We start from the raw sequence: 9449 nt of genomic DNA, 5'->3' as shown, positions 1-9449 counted from the left end.
ATACTTTGTGGAGATCGACTTTGACCTTTGAGCTTTCACTTAATTTATGAGATCTACTTACGCCATTTGAAAGCGATTTGATTGAGACAAAACACCTATAGCGAGAAAACCATATATTTTTTAGCGATAATTATTGTTGTGTCAATAAAAATCAGCGCTATTTTGAATATGATAAATTTTTAAATGCTTTTAAAAAATCTGATCAAGTAATTTTAAGTATTTTTTACATTCTCTGCCCAAATTTGTTTTTGAATGAACAACTTAAAATACTACTTACTCATATTGTCGCAGATTCCAACATTTACATACCTATCGTACTATACACCGAATAATCGTGTATGTCAGCAAGTCTGGTAGGAATCTGGGTCAATCGACGAGTATTTATTCAGCAAGGCTGGCCATCTAAAATCACTGGTCTCCGGGTTGGTCGGCGAGCAACATTCCTTAACTTCAAGTGGTGGGTCGGCTCGCTACCCTCTTAGGATCCCAGGCTGATAAGAGAAGGGTTCTCTCGCAACTTGAAGTGACCGTTAGAACCCTTAACCCTGTCAGTTGTTCACTTGGTCTTTTGGTCACATCGCACAAGAACACCTTTGCGTGCCCCTTTACGGTGTAGCTGAAGGACTAAAACCCAACTCACCCTCCCCGAACTCTCATGCGCTCTACGACGTTTACGGCCGTGTTGGCCCTTCTTTTCTGGGGGTAAGAATAACCCCTCTTAAGTGTTTGTTTTACATCGTTTATAATAAATAAGGCTTACCTGTAACCAGAGTTGTTTCTCTACCATCCCTCACTACGCACCCCTAAACGTGACAATATAACAAAGGTTGTAAATAAATAATTAACTTTCATAAACATGACTCTATCTTATAATGAAAAAATAAACACCATATAAATGGTATATAATTAGCTCGTTTATTACAACCCCCACAAACCACACTTATTTCATGTAACATGTAACAGAGCTGCATGATTACAATGCCTACAGAAATATAAATCGAAAGAGAAGAGAAAGAGAGAGAAAATTGAGAAAATTCTTTTCCTCCTCCTCTTTTTCGTGTAGTGTGACTAGCAGCTCCTCAAACGGAAAAAGTGGTATTGGGAAAAATAACTCTTGAGTACAATGACAGCTGTTTACTTCACATAGTTCCACACAAACTTGTGAACATTTGGTTGTGTGCAACGCAAACATTGAGCAAGCGTCACAGCGATTTTCCTTTTCCAAAATTTTATTCGATGCCTGCACCGTTTTAAACACCGACACTTGGAGCAAATTAGGGACTCTATCTAATACAAAACCTTCTTTCTTGTTTTTGTTGATTGTCCGTCCGTCCGTATCCTAAGCGATACGTCTTTAATCTCTAACATCAGAAACAAAGTGGCCATAGGCGAGTAATTAAGGTTAGACTGGAATAAAACTAAGGCTAGAATAAAACTAAATCCCACATATTTATGATTCCAGAAAACTGCTCGAACGTCACAGAAGAGGACTGTGCTGTACTGATGGTCATGAAACAGTATCTTTGTCACCCCTAAAGCTAAACTGGGATTCACTAAATAGACCATTTTCTTCACAGTGCTGAACTATCTGTATAGCCATACATTTTTCTAAAACCTTCGACACTACAGGAAGTATAGAAATGGGTCGGTAATTACCACAACATTATTTCAGTGAATCCCTTCTTAAACACTTCGCAAACTACTAGTGAACTTTTCAGAACCTCAGGGAAAACCCAGTTTCTTATACACATATTTACAAGTTTTGTCAAGGGCATCAGAATTAGATTTTTTACAGATTTGATAATCCTGACATTCAGCCCGAACGTCCCGACAGTTTTTATTATTGAGGTTGTTGATGACCTCTCGAACTTCATTGCAAGAAACCTCAGAAAAGGAAAATACAGCAGACTCCGCACCGCTGCATATGTAAGACAGAGGGTCGATATTCGTACTGGGGATACCCCAAATCGTCGTGGGGCACTCTAGACAAGTAAAAGTCCTCAGCTGTTAGATCTTCACCCGCTTGGTCACTACACAATATGGTTGGTCTATGTTCATTGATTATCCGCCACATACATTTACCTGGATTGCTAGAAGAACGAATGAGATTATCATTTGACGATATTTTTGCCAATCGAATAGCATTTGCGTAAACAACTTTTGCACTCCGACTTGAAGAATGGGTCGCCAAACTGACGAGCTATAGCGCTCAACAATTTAAGATGCTCCCTCATTTCTCTCAACTCATTATTAGACCAATTTATGTTTCTGTTGTGATCACTTCGAACGTAATACCTTTTCTCTGGAAAACACTGCTGATAAGCATGCTCAAGGACACTCACAAACTGGCTGAACCTGGCATCGGCTCAAAGAGACTCGTCGTTCACAAACAGCCAGGCCTCCTACTGAGCAAATTGTGGAACGCAAAAAGACCACGCTGAGTAATCGGTCTACATACCCTGACATCACAGACAAGCGCGATTCTTAATAATTCATTTTTTAATAAATAAATTAGTTTTTACGATAATTCAGATCAGTTGTCATAAGGAAGAGGACATAATTTGGTGATATACCTTACAAAAATTCCATTCTTTGTTCTTATTTTAGCGACTCTAATCCTACCATCAGAACCTGGACATACTTCAATTACTTTAGCCATTACCCACTTAAGTGGTGGTAAGTTATCATCCTTTACCAAAACAAACCACTTGATTGACCTTTAAATCTTGGGATGCAGACAACCATTTAGGTCTTTGTTGTAGTCGGGTTAAGTATTCTATCGACCACCTCTTCCAAAACTGTTGCTTAATTTTTTCAGTTTTCTGATTCTTTGACAAACTGTTCAGCTAATATATCTGTTATCAGATTCTGTGGTCGGAAATTTAATATGCTTTCAATTGTAGGTAAAACAGTGTAAAACTCTTCAAAATTTAAAACTAAGTTACCAACGGCTCGAACTATATGATGTTTCGCGCTTTTAATCGCAATAATGCCCTTGGTATCTTAATTACTATTAGGCCCAGAGCGACCTGTTTTACAAAACACTCAGTTGGGTTGGGTGCTTGGAGGCACACATATGTGCCTGATTTCAATATCATCTGTTGACAGTAAGGATGTTAATGGCGTCAATAAAGACCATTCATCACTCTTTATAAGTACTAGCAAGGTTGATGAAATTCTTAAGAAGTTTTGGGATATAGAGGATATTTCAAAAGAAATAGTTGTAAACAATGAAGATGAACTAGCTGAACAAATCTTTCAAGACACAACTGTTTTGTTATCAAGTGGTAGATTTCAAGTGAATATGCCCTTTAAAATTTTGTTGGAACATCAAAAACTTGGCAAATCATTTTCTTGTGACAAAAGGCAATTTTTATAACTGTTCATGTTGCGTGATGAGCTAACCGCGTTGTTGCAAATAGGTCGTTTCAATCTCCAGAAATGGTTGTCGAATTCGGATAAACTTCTGAAGGGTCAAAGTGCTCTGAGTGACTCTATAAGTTATGCCATTTTGTCTGAGGATCAATCCAGTAAGGTTTTGGGTATAATCTGGGATCCTAAAATTGACTGCTTTTCTGTGTCTTTACCCAAACAGCTCAATTGTCAACCATTAACCAAAAGAACCGTGTTCTCCATCATAGCACAAATTTTTGACCCCAATGGGTTTGTAGGTCCGCTTGTTGTGATCGCAAAGATTTTTATCCATTGAGAGCTGATTTGTCGGAAGAATGGAGATTGTTTTCGGAGAATATTCTTGAGCTAAAATTGTTAAAAATTCCTAGGTGTTGGTTTTCAAATCTGAATCCTGTAAGAGTTGAAACTCATGGCTATTCTGACGCCAGTACTAAAGAATACAGTTGTTGCGTTTACCTGCATGTCATTTATAGTGATAACACCTCAGAATGTAACTTAGTATGTTCTAAGTCGCGAGTTGCTCCACTGAGAACTGTCAGTCTTCCTAGATTAGAATTACGTGGTTGTCTTTTATTGGCCTAAATGATGAACAAAGTCATGGACATCTATAGTAAGTCCTCTATTAAAATTAAGAGTGTTAATTTATGGACAGACTCTCAAATTGCTTTGTTTTGGATTATGGATCATCCTAGTAAGTGGAATGTTTTCGTAGCAAATCGTGCAGCAACCATTCAATAATTGAGTTCAGAGGTTATTTGGAGGTATGTTAAAACTAAAGATAATTCGGATGACTGTGTTTCTAGAGGGGTTACTGCAAAAAAGCTTATGTCTTCATAAATCTGGTGACATGGTCCGAAATACCTGGGAGATGGTACATTTGATCCCGATTCTCTTAATTTTAAACCCAATGTGGAGAACCCTCCTGAACTAGAAAAGGTAGTTATGCCTTCGATCATAACAGAAAATTCAACAGATTTGTTTATTGAAATGTTTGATAAATAGTCTGATTATACAAAGCTTCAAAAAGTTATTGCTTATTTCCTACGTTTTGTTTGTGTGTTGTGTGTTGACGAGTTGCAAAATTCAGCTCCTTTTATAGTAAAAATAATCCATCTAAGATTTTTTTATTCAGAGATTGTTTGTTAGAAAAACAATCAAACCCTCGCAAGTAAACAGCTACGGACGTTGAACCCATTTATTGATAAAAATGATATTCTTAGGGTTGGCGGTAGACATTTCAATGCCGAGATTCCTTTCGCCCAGAAATTTCCAATTCTTCTTCCTTCAAAATGTCATATGGTCGACATTTTTCTTCGAAAAGAACATATCCGTCTCTATCACGCTGAACCTCAAACGGTGTTAAGCAATTTTCGATTAACTCTTTGGCCATGGATGGTCTTAGGACAGTCAAAGTATTATTTCCAAGTGTGCGACTTGCTTCCGTTTTCGAGCCAAAGGTTCGCACCAAATTATGGGAAATTTGCCCTTTGATCAAGTTAGTCTTGTGCGACCTTTTTTAAAGGTGGGTGTCGACTTTGGAGGTCCCTTTTTCATACAGGCCTGGCTTTTAAAGCGTGCCTCTAAAGTTAAAATGTATATCGCAATATTTGTTTGTATGGCTTCCAAATGTGTTCATATTTAATTAGTGTCTGGTTTGTCTACTGATTAATTTCTCTTATCATTGAAAGGGTTCATAGCAAGACGGGATAATCCTTCGTTTATATATTCGGGCAATTCGACAAATATTTCTCTGGATCCAGTAATTATCTGAAAGAGCTGTATGATTTTTTAAATGAAAAACATAATTTGGATAACTGTTTCCGGTTTTCTGAGCCAGAATCAAACACAGTGGAGGTTTATTCCACCAAGGTCTCCACACTGGGGTGGTCTGTGGGAGGCTGCGATTCAAAGCGCGAAACATCACATAGTACGAGCCGTTGGTAACTTAGTTTTGAATTTTGAAGAGTTTTACAGTGTTTTAACTACAATTGAAAGCATATTAAATAACCGACCACTGACTACTTTTTCTGATGATCCAATTGACCTTTCACCATTAACGCCGGGTCATTTCTTAATTGGTGAAATGTCAGCCTTTCCAGAAAAAGACATTACTAATATATCTGATAACCGTTTGTCAAATTATCAGAAAAACTAAAAAAATTAAAGCAATATTAAGCAACAGTTTTGGAAGAGGTGGTCGAAAGAATACTTAACCCGACTACAACAAAGACCTAAATGGTTCTCTGCATCCCAAGGTCAATCAAGTGGTTTTGGTAAAGGATGATAACTTACCACCACTTAAGTGGGTAATGGCTAAAGTAATTGGAGTATGTCCAGTTTCTGATGGTAGGATTAGCTCAATTGAGGCCATTATGAAAAATAACACCCTAGGGCATTATTTCTTAGATAATTGACCTTAATAGGTGTCATTATTGATGAAATAATAGCCCTGTCGGACATTAAGAAATTAAATGAGGTGTAATCAGATTGTAATAAACATCACTTCCAAACAGTAAATCTACATCTTGAGAATAATTAAATGTAGGATCTGCTAAAATAATGTCACCAGGTATATCAAGTTTATTCAAATTAATGGGAAATTGCGGCAATTTTCCAGTTATATACTCTACCACTGGACAACTAGCAGAAAACTCGCGACCAGAATCAACACGTGAAGTAAACTTAATATCTGCAGCTTGTTTACAAGACAAATTTCCACCAATACCATGAACAGCTACATTTAAGTGATGAGTTCAGAGTCCTAATTTTTTAATCAATTTATTAGTAATCAGAGATAATTGAGAGCCACTATCTAAGATTGCTCTGGCAGTAGTAATGTTTCCATGTTTATTTACAAGATTCACAACAGCAGTTGCCAGTAAAACATAATTTTCAATTTTAGCCAACAAACTTGTTTTCGTTTCTGCACAAGTGGAATAAATACCACCATTATTTTGTCTATTTTCTCCAGCTTGATTAAACTGATGTTTTACTGAGTTACCAGTTAAATTTTCAGATAAAAAAACTAAATTTTTATTTTTCCTCTCAGAATTCTGGTAATTTGATTTATCACCTGCAGCCTCTCCAGAAGAGCATTTTTCATAGTGCAATAAATGATGAGGCTGTTTACAAATTAAACAATTATTAAGTTTACACTGAGAAGCATTATGAGGTGAAAAACATTTAAAACATAATCTGTTATCATAAACAAATCTCCGCCTATGAGCAACAGTTAAGGATTTAAATTTAAAATATTTTGCAATTGCATGATTTGACGTTTTACAATATACACAACTTACCCGAGAACTTACGTGCTCTTGGGCCAAATGAGAATAATACTTATTTCCTGGAACTTTCTGCACAGACTCTGAACCTGAGAAGTTTTCAGATGCCTGGCACCGTTTTTCACAAAATTCAAAAAGTCAATCAAGATTGACATATTTGTAGGTCCACGTTCCCACTCATAACTTCTCCTTGTATTAACGTCTAACTTGTGAGATAAAATAAACACTAAAATAAAGACCCAATCCTGAATAGAAACATTTAAATTTTTAAGACACTCTATATGTTATTTAACCTTAACTACAAAGTCTCGTAAAGAACTTGAAGTTCACGTAGACAATGAACTAACATCCATTAAACCTTGTATATGATTGAATATTGTTGCTAATATGTTTTCATACCTTTTCTTTAAAATATTAATAGCAACAAGTAAATTAGTCCCTATTAAAGATAAGCTAACAAAAAGGCTCTACAAGTTTTAATGGTTCACCTACCAAATATGACTTTAAATATATTAATTTTTGGACAGCTAAATCTTTATTGCATAAAACAACTGCATTAAATATTTCGAAAAAACTGTCCCAATTTTGTTGTTCACCAGAAAATTTATCAATGCTAATTTCAGGCATTTTTGTAACTTGTGTATGTGTGGAACCTTTTGCTTTACTAGATTGGCTAGGTGATTGTAAGCGTATTTGATTATTAATATTACTAATACTACTATCACATGACCCTAGACTTTCTAATATAACATTTAAATTAGACATTACAGTAAAATACTTATTTTCAGTATCAATGATGTCACTTTTTTTGCTGGATCAGTTTCCAGATCATCGATAGTGTACACAGTTTTTCATAAGCAGCATTGAGAGTAATTTTCCGATTTATATACTCATACTTATTCAAAATGAGTCTTTATTGGCTAATAAAAAAGTTTTCACTATAGTAATAATCCCTTTTGCAGATGTTCTGCTTTTATAGGCTGTCCTGAGGGCTATTTCCACAGATTCAACCTGTGCCATTTTTCACAGAGTTGTTGTGTACATTAACTTTTCAAAAAAAGACCATTCAACAAGTCAAATATGAAACAGAATGTTCTGACCTGCACTTCTGCTTTAAATGTGGACTCCAATAACAGAACAGCACCTGGATTTCACTCCAGCAGGAATATCTTTAGCTTCAGCTACCAAGCTGCAGCTTTTCCACGTTCCACAGTACCAACAGGCAACATCAAATCATCCAAATACCAACATCCGGTTAGAAGGATCAAAAAATATGTAGTAGCACTGCCGTTCAGAACTCCTACAATTTTGCTTCGATAGATCAGTTTCTTGCCTTCAAGAAAAAATACTAAGAAAAATGTAATGGACTGTATTTTACTTTGCCAACATAGGCACATTTAAAACAAAAGAAATACATTTGCAACAAAGCAAGACAGTTTTATATAAAAGCAGGCCATTAACAATTGCAACAAAACTTAACCTTAAAAGAGTGTATGTGTGTGTTGTGGTTACGATGGCCACTCGTCAGTGGGACGTTCAGCCAGATTAAATAACGCGATTACGCGATACACGATTACTAAAGATCCGCGGAAGAGGCACTTGCGTACGTCTGAGAAACTCTCATCTCTCCCGCTTGCATAAATAAGACTAAAAATCGCCTTAAGGGCACGATCCGAGTGAAAGATATAGTCATTCCTCGTGGAAACTATAACCGTCACTGTCACATCCACGTGGTCTTGACCTAGGTTTTCACCCTTTCCGCCTCTTGGAAGTGCACCGCACAAGACAATTCCCCGTAGACCTTCAGGAATCGACGTTTCCACTTAGAGGCCCCACATTTCCACCCGACCGGCTGCGGAATTCGGTCGTCAACTTCAAATTTCTCTGAACACCGTTTCAAGAAACGTGGTTTCTTAGCGACAAAAAATGGCACCCACGAAACAGACGTGCGATACGTTTCAAGTTGAAAGTCGAAGTCCATCAACCTTAAAAGAATACCGAAAAAGCGTGAGGCGTAACAAATTTAATGACAGTCGACACCGAACGGTCGTCTTTTCTTCTTAACCGCACAACACCATGCAATTTCTTCCGCGGCACTTACACACTTTTCGAACAGTCATTAAAATCACCGAGCACAGCCACGAACTTACCAGGGTCAAGGTCAAATGCTTCAATCATGGAGTCCACAGCATCCAGAAAGGTGTCAAAGGAACCCGACGGTGACCTATAGACTACCAGGACATATAGATTTAAGACCTTAATAAATATACATGAACACTCAAAACACTTTTCCACATTATGTTGTTCAAGGTTCATTACTTTAAAACTAAAATTAAAATCATTTCTAACAAATATTGCAGTATCACCCCCCACTTGTTTGATAGTTACCAAGTACCGGAATCTCAAACAAGTTACATTTTTGTAAATGGAACATCCTTTATATTTTTACGTCATTTAATTCTGTTGATTTTTACCTTTTCAACGGTGTATTACAACATATAAGTTTGTAGAGATTAATCCTGTTATTTAAAAAAAAAACCTTTGCTAAGCTAAAAAACGGCCAATACCTAAAATACCAAACAAAATCGGAAATCATATAAACTAACACATCAGAAAATTTAATATTTTTAATACATCTTATCTTATCTTATCTTATTAAAGTATCTCCCCCTATTAAAGTATCTACCCCGTATCTTTGAAACAAAAGAAGTTTGCGCAGCCCACTCTTCGCCAGTCATCTCAGCTCGGAAA

General features: G+C 36.5%; 1 long non-coding RNA gene across 1 annotated transcript; it reads left to right on the top strand.

Annotated features, from left to right (window-relative positions):
* Positions 1-289: 289 nt before the first annotated feature.
* LOC145739386 (uncharacterized) lies at positions 290-766 on the top strand. Its single transcript, XR_014181015.1, has 2 exons — positions 290-422; positions 483-766. It is a non-coding gene; the product is annotated as an uncharacterized LOC145739386 (long non-coding RNA).
* The last annotated feature ends 8683 nt before the right edge of the window (positions 767-9449 follow it).

This window comes from Ips typographus, unplaced genomic scaffold, assembly GCF_016097725.1.
Source record: "Ips typographus isolate SLU unplaced genomic scaffold, UJ_Ityp_2.0 IpsContig112, whole genome shotgun sequence".
Lineage (NCBI taxonomy): Eukaryota > Metazoa > Arthropoda > Insecta > Coleoptera > Curculionidae > Ips > Ips typographus.
This window is presented reverse-complemented; position numbering and strand designations above follow the sequence as displayed.